General features: G+C 37.2%; 1 non-coding gene across 1 annotated transcript; it reads right to left on the reverse strand.

The window, feature by feature from the left end:
* Positions 1-15,630: 15,630 nt before the first annotated feature.
* On the reverse strand, positions 15,631-15,703 carry TRNAK-CUU (transfer RNA lysine (anticodon CUU)). The gene has a single exon. It is a non-coding gene; the product is annotated as a tRNA-Lys (tRNA).
* Between the last annotated feature and the right edge of the window lie 215 nt (positions 15,704-15,918).

Raw genomic sequence — 15,918 nt, forward strand, 5'->3', positions numbered from 1 at the left:
GGATAGTACGTAGGACCTCTTGCTTTTGGTTCTTGTCCCATTCTGTTACAATGTTCATAATGTGGTCCTTAGGCTGAATGTATTCTCTACTGAGAAAATCAGGAAGACAATTCTCTTCTCCTTTTATGTGTTCGACCTGAAAGTCGAAGTTGGCGAAGAGTGCTTGCCATCTGGCAAATTTAGCTTCCCCTGGTTTTTTGATGTCTTTAGTTAGGACCTTCTGCATAGCTGAAGCATCAGTTCTAAGTAAGAACTGTTTATTGATAAGGTAGACATCGAATTTGCTGATGTAATTCCATGTAGCTTTGACTTCTTTTTCAATGGTGGAATAATTTTGCTTAGCTGGATTCCATACTCCGGATGCATACTGAACAACTTGTTCAGTGTCTCCAATTCTCTATTTGAGAATTCCTCCCCAACCAAAATTACTTGCATTTGTCTCAACAATCTTGAATGCGTTGCCATCTGCAACATACAATATGGGAAGAGACTTTACTTTGGCTTTAATGTTTTGAACAGCCTTGGTATGGACTTCTGTCCATTTTGGAGGATTCTTCTTAAGTATCTTATTCAACAAACTCCTGTCAGTAGCACAATCTTGATAAAAATTACTAACATAATTTAAAGATCCCAAGAATCTCTGCCACTGATTCTTGTCTGTGATGACATCAAGAAATTTGTCAGCAAACTCTAATGCATGCTTCTGCAGGGAAATTTGTCCATTGGAGATGGTGTGGCCAAGAAACTTGATAGTAGTCTGGAAGACTTCTATCTTCTTTTTACTCAGAACAAGACCATTATGTTCTACTAACTGCTTGAAAGTATGCACATGCTTAAAATGATCTTGGATGTTCCTAGAAAAGATCAAAACATCATCAATATAAACTATAAGCCAATCAAAGTATGGCTGAAAAATCTTATCCATTATCTTCTGGAATTTGGATGGTGCATTTTTCAATCCAAAAGGCATGACATTCCACTCGTAGTGGCATGTTGGTATGCTGAAAGCGGTTTTGAACTTATCTTTCTCTGCAATGGCAACTTGCCAGAATCATGCTTTCAGGTCAAACTTAGAAAAAATCTTAGCACCGGCTATCCTGCTTATTAAATCACCTTTATGGGGTAGAGGATAGGTGTTATCTGTAAGAACAGAATTGAGAGGTTTAAAATTTATTACCAGTCTTGGAATGGCTCTGATTTGTTCGGCTCTCTTGTTGACGTAGAACCCATAACAGTTCTAGGGACTGTCAAATTCTCTGATAAGCTTTCTGTCGAGGAGCTGCTTGATCTCTTTTTCATAGAGTTCTCTATATTCCTTGCTCATGGGAATGGCTCTGCTTTTGCAAGGTCTCCCTGTGTAACCTTCCTTGTATGGGAGTTCTACTGTATGCTACTTTCTGAGCAAAAATGCATTGGGTCCTTCCAAGCAGCATTCATCTTCAATCTGCGTCTTTAAATCCTCAATTTTTCTTTTGATCTGAGGATCTTTGAGTTGTTCTTCGATTCTTAGTGTAGATTTCAGATCTTTTAGATCTGATAATCTGGCTTCTGCTTTGTCCAGGTTTTGCACAGACTGAACCATTGTCAAAACTCGAGGATTCGAGATATATGGCAAATCTATCCTCTTTGATGTTCCTTTTGAGGTAGGAACAGATATAGAATATCCCACTTTGTTACCTTTCATTCTTGTTGAACCATGAGGCTCAACGGCTGCTAGGAAAACATTCATTGTAAATCGTGATCACCAACTAAGTAAGTTGTTTAATAGAAATTTAAGGAAACTGCTTTATACCTATACTCTTCAATTTATAATATAAGAAATTTTTTTGATATAATTTGACATTGCAATAAATTGTCGTAGTACTACTAATTAGGATTGTTAGCTAAGTCATTTCAAGTACACTAGGAAAATTAGGATTGTTAACTAAGTCATTTCAAGTACACTAGCAAAGACTTGCTGCATCACAGCTCGTCTTGTTAACATACTTTTTAGTATGCCTCAAGCACCAATGACATTATTAAGATGCACAACCACATTACTTTGATATTCACATGAAGGAATGAAGCAATAAAGCAATAGTAGTGGTGTATTTTATATTTATTAAATTTTAATGTATTAGTGTGTCTGTGATTGTGATTATTGGTAGAAACTCAAACCTTAAATTAAAGAAACAATGTTTTTATGGAATAAAGGAGAATTATTTTATTAATGGTTTAAGTATTGATTTTAAATTTATTTTATTATTATTTAAAATAATGATATAATAATTCGAGCTTTAATAAAGTATGAAGTATATATATATATATATATATATATATATATATATATATATATATATATATCATTGTTAACTTTTTGGATTTTTTTATATAATTTTGAAACATGGGAGCATAATCTTATAATGAATATGGAAAAAATCTATTTTTAAGATTTAATGAGATAATTAAGAATATTAAGTCAATATGTGAGACATGAATATGAGAAAATACTATTTTTAAGATATAGTGAGATAATTAAGAATATTAAGTCAATATGTGAGATATTGAATCTTCATAGTTTGATGATGTATCATTTTTTTCTAAAGGGAAAAAACCTGTAATTTATTTAATATTTGGAAAAAGGAACAAAATCACATTTTGTAGTTGCTAACCACATTCAATAAGAGAAGCCTCTTGGCTTATGGGCATAAGAAAAAAATTGAAAAAATAACATAAACCAACAAAGTTAAGAGTGATAGTAATCACTTAGCTTTTCTTTTGTCTTTTTTTTTTTTTTTATGGACCTTTTGCCATCCCTTGATTTTGGATCAACTGGAACCATTACCAAATTGCTCGCACTTATCTTCAATGGGTGTTCTTTGCCTAAATATGAACTTTTTGTAATATGAACTTTCTTTGTGTGTCACTTTCTTATATTGTATTGGTTTATAGATCACTTATGATTTTGTGTCATTTTGTTTATGCATTGTGTTGTCATTCTAGACCTGAGCATCCCTTTCTTCTAGGTTTGGAAGGTTCTTTATGATTTCTTCTTCTTCCTCCTCCATGAGGTTGTTAGATCAGAGCATACATAACACACAATAGATTTATACTCAGAGACTTAGATGGCAATAGCAAAGAATAATTTCAGAGACAGACAAATGGAGAAACAACAAGATTACTCAATCAGAAACAACGGAATAGATAAAACAATCATTGGAGAACAGAAATCACTTTGCATTACATAACAGGCTTGGGCCTTGGCTTGCTTTCCTTGGCCAGAGAAATTACAAATTTATAGAGGCAGAAGAAGGATCTAGAATCTTGTATGTGATTCAGATGGAGATCTGGAATGATCTAGAAACTAATGGCGGTGTAGAAAGATCTAGAATCCTGGAGATCTAGAAAGATCTGATCTAGAAGGATCTAGAATCCTGCATGAATTTGGCTTCACACTTAACATTCTCCCACTTGAAGCCAAATAAGAGTCATCAAGTCACACCAAGTCCTACCATGTCTCTACATAACTCATGTTTATTTCGTGGTAGAATTTTAGTGAGCATATCAGCAGGGTTCTTATTTATATGGATCTTTCCAAGGATAATTGTTCTTCCTCCAACACATGCCGGATCCAATGGTACCTTAAGTCAATGTGCTTGGTTTTTGAATGAAATGCAGGGTTTTTCGCTAAGTGAATGGCACTCTGATTATCACAATATAACACATACTTGTCCTGCTTTATTCCTATCTCTCCTAGGAATCGCTGCATCCACAACATCTATTTACAAGCTTCTGTTGCAGCTATGTACTCTGCTTATGTTGTAGAGAGGGCTACTATTCTTTGTAGCCTTGACACCCAAGATACTGCTGCACCTGCAAATGTATACAAATAACCTGTAGTGGACTTTCTGGTATCCATATCTCCAGCCATATATGCATCTGTAAATCCTTCAAGCACAATATTATTATGACCAAAACATAAACAATAATGACTAGTACCCTTGAGATACCTCAAAATCCATTTTACTGCTTGCCAATGTTGTTTGCCTAGATTGGCAAGGAACCTACTCACTACTCCCACTAAATATGCAATGTCTGGTCGTGTGCATACCATGGCATACATCAAACTACCAATTGCTGAAGCATGAGGAATCTTTCTTATCTCTTCTTTCTCCTTGTCATTACTAGGACATAATTCAGTATCCAGCTTGAAGTGGGCTGCAAGGGGTGTACCAACTGGCTTGGCATCCTTCATATTAAACCTATCAAGCACCTTCTTGATATATTTTTCTTGTGACAGCCACAACCTTTTGTTTTTCCTATCACGCATAATCCGCATGCCCAATATCTCTTGTGTTAGTCCCAAATCCTTCATTACAAATTTGCTACCCAAATCTTTCTTCAACCTATTCATCTTATTCTTATTATGCCCAACAATCAACATGTCATCCACATATAACAATAATATGATGTACTTTCCTTGATCATACCTCTTGATATAGACACAATGGTCAGCTTCCAACCTCTGAAAACCATGTTCCAACATGAATGAATCAAATTTCTTGTACCATTGTCGAGGTGCCTATTTCAACCCATAGAGACTCTTCTTCAACCTACAAACAAGGCCTTCTTTGCCTTTTTCTATGAAGCCTTATGGCTGCTCCATATAAATTTCTTCCTCCAATTCACCATGAAGGAATGCAGTTTTTACATCTAACTGTTCACATTCTAGGTCTAAAGCAACAACTAGACTAAGAATGACTCTAATGGATGACATTTTAACAATAGGTGAGAAAATTTTAGTGAAGTCAATACCTTCTTTTTAGGCAAAACCTTTCACCACCAGTCTTGCTTTATACCTCTCCTTCTTTTCGTCACCTTCATGCTTAATCTTGTACACCCATTTGTTTTGTAGAGCCTTTCTACCTTTTGGGAGGTTTACCAAATCCCAAGTTTTATTTTCCTGCAAAGAGTTCATTTCTTCTTCCATTCTTTACTGTGCTCGACTTTACAAGCTTCTTGAAAACAATTAGGTTCACCTTCATCAGTCAACAAAATATAGTTTGAAGGAGGATACCTTTGTGAAGGCTTATGAGGCCTAGAAGATCTGCGAACCAACTGTGATGGTGCATTATCAGGTTGAATCTCTTGTAAAGGTTCCTGCAAGATTCCTTCTTGTTGTTCATCATTTTCCACTTGTTGTTCTTCATGCTCCTGAATTTGTTGTTCATTTTCTTGTATTGGTGGTATGTTTTCTTGTTGCTCTTCAAACCTGTCAATAACCTTCTTGACCTCCAACTCACCTACAGTCCTCTTGAACATTTCTGACTCATTAAATATAACATCCCTGCTTCTAATAATTTTATGTTTGACTAGATCCCATAGACGATAACCAAGATCTTCATCCGCATATCCCAAAAAAATGCATTTCATAGATTTATCATCTAGCTTAATTCTATTTTCTTTGGGAATATGTACGAATGCTTCACATCCAAAGATTTTCAAGTGAGAATAATTCAAATTCTTACCAGTACAAACTTCATGAGGGATACCGCCATCCAAGGCTGTAGTTGGAGATCTATTTATGAAGTAGCAAGCAGTCTTGACTGCTTCAGCCCAAAAATTCTTCTCCACACTGGTATTGGACAACATACTTCGCACCTTTTCCATAATGGTGTGATTCATCCTTTCTGCGATACCATTCTGTTGAGGAGTACCAGGCACAGTCTTCTCATGCTTTATGCCAAACTTGTAACAATATTCCTTAAATGCATTTGAGCAATATTCTCCACCCTTATCTGTTCTTAAACACTTCAGCAATTTGTTAGTCTCTCTTTTAACAACAACATGGAATTTTTGAAATATTCCAAACACTTCACTTTTATTTTTCATAGGATATGCCCAAACCTTCCTGGATGCATCATCTATAAATGTTACAAAATATGATGCTCCTCCTAATGATTTGATGTTAACAGGCCCAAACACATCTGAGTGTACCAACTCTAATACATTTTTCTTTCTGTCATGGCCACCTCTAAGGAATGAAACCCTTCTTTGTCTACCATATATACAATGCTCACAAAGATCAAGATTGTAGGATTTCAAACCTGGCAATACATTTTTACCAACAAGGATTTTTAAGCCCTTCTCGCTCATGTGACCCAAACGCTTATGCCACAAATCTACTGAATTTCCTTATTTTGTGACAGTAGCCAAATCTGATTTTCTTATCAGTGTCTTCAATGTGTATAATGTTCCTGTCTTGGGTCCTTTCGCCACGACCAATGCACCTTTTTTAATTTTCCAACCTCCTTTTCCAAATCTTGTCGAATAGCCTTCATCATCCAGTCGTCCCATAGAGATTAAACTCATGCGCATTTCTGGTACATGCCTAACCTCTTTCAACAATATATCTTGTCCATCTTTCTGTTAGGATATTCTGACACATAGGATATAGTTAAGTTCAACTTGGTCTAGTATAGAGTTAGGTTAGAGTTAGGTAAAGTGTGTTTCTTTACCGTTGTACATTTTGTAACTTACAATCCGACGGTCACGATATGTAGTGATCCGACGGTTCACTCTCACCTCGGTATTACCGACACTTGATCCGTGGCTTGACACCCGATTGGTCCATGAGTTCTATTTAAAGCGCATGGAGGGTCATTGTTCGGGTAATCCGTGCATGAGAGAAGCTTATGTAAATTTTCATTCTTTGATTAATAAATTGTCTGTACCCACGTTGGGACAGGCCGTGGACTGTTTCCCTCCTTGCACTCTGAGGGTTTTAACCACGTCAAAAATACTGGTGTATTGATTTGAGATCTGGTTGTGAGCGGTGTCCTTTTGGTATTCTTTCTGAGGAACTTACCCTGTAAATTCCTACATGGTATCAGAGCTATTTGAGGGCCGCGTCCGTTGGTGATCCAAATCTGAAGCCGGTAGAACTGCATGCGGCTGTCGTTTCCTAGATCTGCTGTTTCTGACTGCTTTCGGGCCGAGAGGACTGCTCTGTTGCGTTCGGAGCATCTGTTTCAGTGAGGAACCCCTTTCGTTTCACGCGAAAAGGTTTCCGGTAGCCCTAGCTGCGTCATTTTTCAGATCGGGAGGTATACAGTGTTTTTTTTTGCAGTTTACTGTCATTTTCTCTCTGCTTATTTCGGTTTCGGTTTATTTAGCCTTTTTTTTTTCCCGGATCTATACCTTTCATTTCTGCGTATGCTCTTTGCCCTGCGACTCTGTGCGATCTGGGCAAATCAGAAACAGAAAGAAAGGATTTTTCTCATGCGTATGCTCTTTTCCCTGCACCTTAGTGTGATCTCGGAAAATCAGAAACATTGAGAAAAATATTTAGTTTTTCGGCTAAAAGCTAACTTTGAGATTTTTTTTAAAATTTCTAGTTTTTTGGCTAAAGCTAACTTCGAGCCGTAAGGTTCGTTTTTCTTTGGATATTCGTGTTGGGTTTTGTGTTTTGTGTTTTGTAGGGGAAAAGAGTCTTCCCAAGGCAAGCACGCAAATCGAGCCCCCCCCCCCCCCCCCTCTCTCTCTCTCTCTCTCTCTCTCTCTCTCTCAAATATTTTGTATAGATCAATTGGTTCAAAGACCTTTTAAGAGAGTAGAGGTCTTGGGTTCAAGTCTCCATTTTGTGGGGGCGGATTTTTTCATTCCCGCACATTCGCGCACTTTGCCGGCAACGTCAACAATTTTTTTTCAAAAAGCCATAACTTCTTCATCCGGAAGCCTTTTTCAGAGCCGTTTTTTTTAAAACCGCCTATTTTTTCGAGATCTATCCATTGGACCACTTACTTTCAGCATCTTCAGCTTCAGTTGTTTTTCAAAAAATGGAAAGTCCATGCCAAGTCATTCTTGACAGCACTAACTACTTCCAATGGGTAGCCTACATGGGAGATTTACTTAGAAGTAAAGGTCTCTTCAGAATAGCCACAGACCAAGAGAAGAAACCCAAAGATGAAGACAAGGCCGAAAAATGGGAAAATAGACAAGATCAAGCACGTGGTTTGATAGGAATGTCTGTTTCTCCTGATCTTAGATTCCACATTGCAGAAATTGAAACTCCTCATGAAGCATTAGAAAAACTTGCTAAAGTTTTTGGGATTAAAAATGAAATTAGAGCCCATCAACTTGAAAATGAGTTGCTTACTTTGGATCCTAATAATTTTTCTTGCATTGAAGATTTCTTGTCCAAATTCAAGACCCTTAGATATCTCTTGGAAGGTGTTAAAGTTAAGAAAGAAGATGGTAACCTTATTTATTCCATCCTTACTAAGTTGGGACCAGCCTACTCTGTATTTGTTTCCACTTTCCATTCTACCAGGGAAGCTTTCATTTGTCAAGGCAAAGACTACAAGCCCCCTTCCTTTGACTCCTTTTGTGATTCCTTAATAAGAGAACAAGAAAAACTCTTACACCTTGGTCTTCTTAATCTTGGAAACTCTTCCACGAAAGCGTTAGCCGCCCAGCAGCAACCAAATTCAAAGAATCCTAAGAAGTCTTATCCTCAAAGGAATGGTCCTAAACCAACTCAGCCTCAAGATGAAAGATCATTTCAGCAATATGATAAGACCAATAAAAACAAATGGAAGAAGACTGATAGACATTGTAACTTTTGTAATCGAGATGGCCACTTAGAATCTAAATGCTTTAAGAAGATGGAAGCCTTGGAAGCCGCAATGAAGAAACATAACATCCATCTGGAGCCTACTTCAACTTCAACTTCCGGAACGGCATTTTCTGCATGTCATCGTCAATCATCTCAGTCTGGTTATGCATTAAATGTATCTTCTTCTTCTTCTCATTCTCATGAGTGGCTCATTGATTCTGGAGCCTCTTGTCACATGGCCAAAAACCAAGCCATGTTTTCTTCTTTAAATGATTGTAACACCAAAAATATATATGTTGGTGATGATAGATCTCTTAATGTTGTAGGGACTGGAACTGTTCATCTAGACAATGGTCAGTTCAATGATGTATTATGTGTTCCAAACTTATCCTGCAACCTTCTATCTGTCTATCAGATAACTCATTCAGGTGAAGGTAAAATTGTTGAATTTTCACCTCATGATGTTGTAATCAAGGATCTAAAAGATCCTAAACAGATTCTAGCTACTGGTCTTGCTGATGATTCCAAAAGGTTGTATAAGTTTCACAACTTTGGGTCATCCCATCTTCCCTCAGTATTTGTTGCTCATAATGATGAAGTGAGCAAACTTTGGCATGAGCGGTATGGTCACTTAAACTATCGCTCCCTTCAGCATCTATGTAAAGAAAATATGGTGACAGGTCTTCCTATGGTATCTTGCAAAGATGGTGTTTGTTCCGGATGTGTACTCGGAAAACATCATCGGGACAGTTTTGACAAACGTGCCTCTTGGCACGCCTCAGCCCCTTTACAGCTTGTGCACAGTGATTTATGTGGTCCTCTTCCTGTTGCTTCATTCTCTGGCTGCAAGTACTTCTTAACTTTCATTGATGATTTCTCCAGACGCACTTGGGTATACTTCTTAAAACTCAAGAGCGAAGTATTTACCACCTTTTTGGCCTTCAAAGCATTCGTTGAAAAACAATCTGGACATCAAATTCTTAAGCTAAGAACTGATAATGGTGGAGAATATGTTAAAAATGCATTCATCAACTTTTGCACCGAAAATGGAATTCAAATGCAACATACTGTTCCATACACTCCACAACAAAATGGTGTAGCTGAAAGGAAAAATCGCACCTTAAAGGAAATGGCTAATTGTATGCTGCAATCTAAAGGACTCAGTCTTAGTTTTTGGGCCGAAGCAATTAATTGTGCAAATTATATAATCAATCGCACTCCTACTAAGGTTCTAGAGAATATCACTCCAGAAGAAGCTTGGAGTTCCATTAAACCAGATGTAAGTCACTTTCGTGTGTTTGGAAGTGAAGCATGGGCCCATATTCCAGATGAAAAGCATAAAGCTTTAGAACCTAAGAGTGAGAAATGTACTTTTGTTGGATATTCTGAAGATGTAAAAGGTTATAGACTTATTCCATTTAAGTCCAAAAATGTTATCATTAGAAGAGATGTAAAATTTGATGAAAATAAATCGGCCTGCGAGCCTAGTCCGGCGGATGTGCCACCTCTTCCTATCTCTTCTATCTTTGAAAACATTTCTTCTTCTGATGATGAAAGCGAGGATGATAATCCTTCCCCACCTTCTCAGGATCCTCAACTTCCAAGATGGGTCCGTGCTACTCGGGATGCAGCAGGTGATCTTGCCGGTGATCCTACAGATCAGCGACGTACACGTTCTCAGTTTGAAAGAGCCTCTTCTTTACTGGCTCAAGCTCCAGTAAATCATGATCCTGACACTTTTGCAGAAGCTTCAGGCCATCCACATTGGGAAACAGCTATGAATGAAGAATATCATTCATTGATGACAAATGATACATGGGATCTTGTTCCTCTACCAAAGGGACGCAAACTTGTTAGATGCAAATGGGTTTACAGAACCAAGTATGGACCAGATGGGAAAGTTGATAAACATAAAGCTCGTCTAGTTGCTAAGGGCTTTTCACAGGTTGAAGGCATTGACTACACTGAAACCTTCTCTCCAGTTGCCAAAATGAACTCTATCCGCCTTGTTCTTTCCCTTGCTGCCTCTTTAAAATGGGAAGTCCATCAAATGGATGTTAAATCTGCCTTCTTGCATGGGGACTTGCAGGAAGAAATCTATATGGAACAACCCATTGGCTTCATACAAACAGACTCCAGCCTCGTTTGTCGACTTAAGAAATCCCTTTATGGCCTCAAGCAAGCTCCTCGAGCTTGGTATGCCAAAATGGATAGCTTTCTTTTAGAATCTGGCTTTTCTAGGTGTCATTCTGACAATACTGTCTACACCAAGAAAGTGGGCAACTCTCTCATCATCCTTGTTCTTTATGTTGATGATCTTATTCTTACTGGTAGTGATCCCAACCTTATAAACCATGTGAAGTCCAGCCTTAAAAAGAAATTTGAAATGACAGACTTAGGACACTTACACTATTTTCTCGGTCTTCAAGTCTTGCAATCCCAAGAGGGTATTTTCCTTTCCCAGTCCAAGTATGCTTGTGATATTCTTCGTCATTTTCACATGGAAGACTGTAAGCCAGCCCCTTCTCCCTTTCAGTCTGGAGTCAAACTTTCAGTCTCTTGTACTTCTCCTGAAGTTGATGCTACCTTATACCGTCAACTTGTCGGAAAACTCTTGTATTTAACCCATACTCGTCCTGATCTTTCCTTTGCTGTTGGCCTTGTTGCTCGTTTTATGCAAAACCCCCGTGAAAGTCATTGGAAAGCAGCTAAAAGAATACTTCGTTATGTTCGAGGTACAGTACAGTTTGGGATTCATTACAGTGCCAAAGCAGCTCCTCTGTTAGTTGGTTTCACTGATTCTGATTGGGCTGGTGACCTTGATGATCGGAAGTCTACTGCCGGTTATGTCTTCACTCTTGGTTCAGGACCTATTACATGGGCTTGTAAGAAACAGGCTGCCATTTCTCTTTCGTCAGCAGAAGCAGAGTATCGTGGTGCCGTGGAAGCTAGTAAGGAAGCCTTGTGGCTTCGTCAGATCCTATCAGAGTTTGGCTTTGAGCAGCAGCATCCAACCACACTTTGGTGTGATAATCAAAGTGCCATTCAGCTATGCAAAGATCCAGTCCAGCATCAGCGCAGCAAACACATTGAACTACACATGCACTTCATCAGAAAGCTCATTCATGACCATGTTCTTGAAGTGCAATATTGTCCAACAGATGATCAGGTTGCAGACATCTTCACAAAGGCTCTCACAGAGGCGAAGTTCACTAAACTTCGATATATGCTTGGAGTTCAGGAAGTTGTCACTAAGGGGGGATAGGCTCTAGTGCCTCCTTCCTTCTCCTATTGTGTCATATTTGTAAATCCTTCAATCCTATCCCAAGTTGTTCTTAAGGGGGGATGTTAGGATATTCCGACACATAGGATATAGTTAAGTTCAACTTGGTCTAGTATAGAGTTAGGTTAGAGTTAGGTAAAGTGTGTTTCTTTACCGTTGTACATTTTGTAACTTACAATCCGACGGTCACGATATGTAGTGATCCGACGGTTCACTCTCACCTCGGTATTACCGACACTTGATCCGTGGCTTGACACCCGATTGGTCCATGAGTTCTATTTAAAGCGCATGGAGGGTCATTGTTCGGGTAATCCGTGCATGAGAGAAGCTTATGTAAATTTTCATTCTTTGATTAATAAATTGTCTGTACCCACGTTGGGACAGGCCGTGGACTGTTTCCCTCCTTGCACTCTGAGGGTTTTAACCACGTCAAAAATACTGGTGTATTGATTTGAGATCTGGTTGTGAGCGGTGTCCTTTTGGTATTATTTCTGAGGAACTTACCCTGTAAATTCCTACACTTTCATCTTGATCTGGACATCTCCCACTCCAACAATACTTCAAAAATGATTATTCCCCAAATGCACTCTACCATAATCACCAGGATTATATGAAACAAAACTATCTTTGCATGGGGTTACATGGTGAGATGCCCCAGAGTCAAAGATCCAATCAAAGCTACTGCTAGATGTATATACACATGCATCTTCTACTAAGTAAACAAAACATCACCATCTGTGGCTACATCAGTAGTCTCACCTTCATTTGTGCTGGATGACTTGTGATTTGTATTGGACGGTCTCTGATCCTTTTGTCCTTTCTTCCAGAATCAACATTCTTTCTTCATGTGCCCGGGTTTGCCACAATGAAAGCAGATGATCCTGCCTCTCCTTGATTTTGATCGGCCTCTTGATCTTGATCGCCCTTGTTGGCCTCAATCCATTCTCCTACCACGATCAGCTAGAGCTAGAGCCTCTCCTCCCTGGTTTTCTACAATTGACTTGCGTTGCAGCTCCTCATTCATTAAACTGTTGCTGACATCATCAAACTTCAAGGTCCCTGTAGTTGCTGAAGTGCTCATAGCTACAATTAAATTTTCCCAATTGTCTGGCATAGAACACATTAGCAAAATAGCTCTAATTTCATCATCTAAAATGATTTTAACAGAGGCAAGTTGATTAGTAATAATATTAAATGCATTCAAGTGCTCAGCAACTGAAGCACCCTCCTTCATTTTGAAATTATAAAGCTTCTTCATCAAGAACACTTTGTTTGATGCCGTGTTCTTCTCATATAGATCATGGAGCTTCTTCCATAATCCTTTTGTCGTCTTTTCCCCGGACACATTGAAATACACATTCTTTGCTAAATATTGGCGGATTGTTGCAATCGTCTTTCTATCTAGCTTATTCCACTCTTCATTTGTCATCGATGAGGGTTTCTTTGTTGTGTCCTCAATCGGCAAATATTGATCCTTTAAAATCATTATATCCTCCATCTGTGATTTCCATAGGGAAAAATTAGCCCCGCTCAACTTCTCCATATCTGTAACTGTTGTCTCCATTTTCAATCAAATTCACGCTTCAAAACACAAAAACTCCACTTAAAAATAAAACTTTAATTATTACTCTTTAAAATTTAGTAATAATGACCTTCCTCCATTTAAAATACCCTTTTCAAAATTCCAACATATAATTATATATGTTTTATAATAAATATAAAAACATATATAATGTTTTAACCTTTTCACATTTCACACATACATATGTTGGTTTGAGAAAAAACTTGACGTATACGTGCAAGCTTGATGTGAAAAAAAACTTACGAACACCACGTTTCAACTCCAAACTCCACGGATCTCCATGTTTCAAACTCCAGCAACACGTTTCAACATAGGTCCACGACCTTGTTTTTCTTGCAGCCATTGTGTTTTAGTTCCAACGTTCCTTAGCTATTTCTTGGATAGATCCTTCAACAGCTCCAAGGGTAATAGCCAACGTTTTAACAAACGCTGCGAGAGTAAGGCGATGGCACTAAGTGGCTTGCACAGTGGATATTCGACCCTAGCTCTGATACCAGTTGTTAGATCAGAGCATACATAACACACAACATATTTATACTCAAAGACTTAGACGGCAATAGCAAAGAATAATTTCAGAGACAGACAAATGGAGAAACAACAAGATTACTCAATTAGAAATAGCAGAATAGATAAAACAATCTCTGGAGAACAGAAATCACTACGCATTACATAACAGGCTTGGGCCTTGGCTTGCTTTCCTTGTCCAGAGAAATTACAAATTTATAGAGGCAGAAGAAGGATCTAGAATCCTGTATGTGATTCAGATGGAGATCTGGAATGATCTAGAAACTAATGGTGGTGTAGAAAGATCTAGAATCTTGGAGATCTAGAAAGATCTGATCTAGAAGGATCTAGAATTCTATGTGAATTTGGCTTCACACTTAACAGAGGTAGGGATCAGAAAGTTGTTAGTTTAATGATGTTTCATTATATGTATAACTACATCATAAATAATGCTTTGGCAATCAACATAATGATAAATAGTTTAATGGGCCCTCGGGGCTTTGGATTGACGGTGAATGGGTGCACTGTTAAGACACTCCTTGCGATATGTCACTAGTTCAAATCCCTCGAGGGTGCTTACTTACGAGAAAAAAAGATAAATAGTTTAATGGAAAATGTGGTCACTAAATAATCATTACATCAATGTGTATTAACATTAGTAAAGAAATGAGCAAAAAAATTGAAAAATAATAACATTATAATCAACATTCCCCTTATAGAAAATTCCTATGTCCCAATGAATTATGAAAATGATGAAATTTCTCCTCTGTCAAAAATTTGGTCAATATGTCAATAGTAAATATATATTATCATTAACAACATGGTCTTTAATATAATAGGTGTCAAGACCAACATGCTTAATTTTCAAGTGGTAATGCACACTAAATATCACTCTATTTATTGATATCAATTTGCTCTATTTTAAACTTCGGAAAAAGACCAAATCCCCACCACTTTCTTTATTATTACCTTAATCCATATATAATAAATATATTCTCTCCTATTATAGTATATTCTTATAATTCATGATGTAATAAGTAAAGTGACAATGTGCAAAATATTAATATGATGGAAATAATATAAAGCTTTCTTTATTATTACCTTAATTTTCAAGTGGTAATGCACACTAAATATCACTCTATTTATTGATATCAACTTGCTCTATTTTAAACTTCGGAAAAATACCAAATTCCCACCACTTTCTTTATTATGACCTTAATCCATATATAATAAATATCTTCTCTCCTCTTATAGTATATTCTTATAATTCATGACATAATGATTTTTATAACTTCGAAAAGTACCAAATCCCCACCACTTTCTTTATTATTACCTTAATCCATATATAACAAATATCTTCTCTCCTATTCTAGTATATTCTTATAATTCATGACATAATGATTTTTATAATTCATCATGTAATAAGAAAAGTGAAAATGTGCAAAATATTAATATGATGGAAATAATATAAAGCTTTCTTTATTATTACCTTAGTCCATATATAATAAATATCTTTCTCCCCATTATAGTTTATTTTTATAATTCGTAACCATTTACCAAAATGTATCTGTAAGATTTTAAAACCTAACAAAAGCTTGTATCAATGACGAATTCGAGAAACGTGGTTGATTGATGAATACGTACATTATTTATAAAATTTAAGCACGCCCACCGTGGGGCTCGAACCCATGACCACAAGGTTAAGAGCCTTGCGCTCTACCAACTGAGCTAGACGGGCCATGTGATGTTTATTTGCTATTTATTTTTCTATTGAAGGATCTACGATATACATTAATGGAATAAAGCTGTTAGGAGGTGTTGTTTTGTTTACTGTAAAATAAAAAATTTAAAATTTCAAGTTATGGAAGTGGAGACCTGGGCTCTAATTCCGGCATTTATCTTAAATACATGTAATTAATCTGTTTTGAAATATCTGACCGAACATTGTATTGA

This window comes from Pinus tabuliformis, chromosome 4_1 (assembly GCF_031772625.1).
Source record: "Pinus tabuliformis cultivar Carrire ecotype Pingquan chromosome 4_1, CPIR1, whole genome shotgun sequence".
Classification (NCBI taxonomy): domain Eukaryota; kingdom Viridiplantae; phylum Streptophyta; class Pinopsida; order Pinales; family Pinaceae; genus Pinus; species Pinus tabuliformis.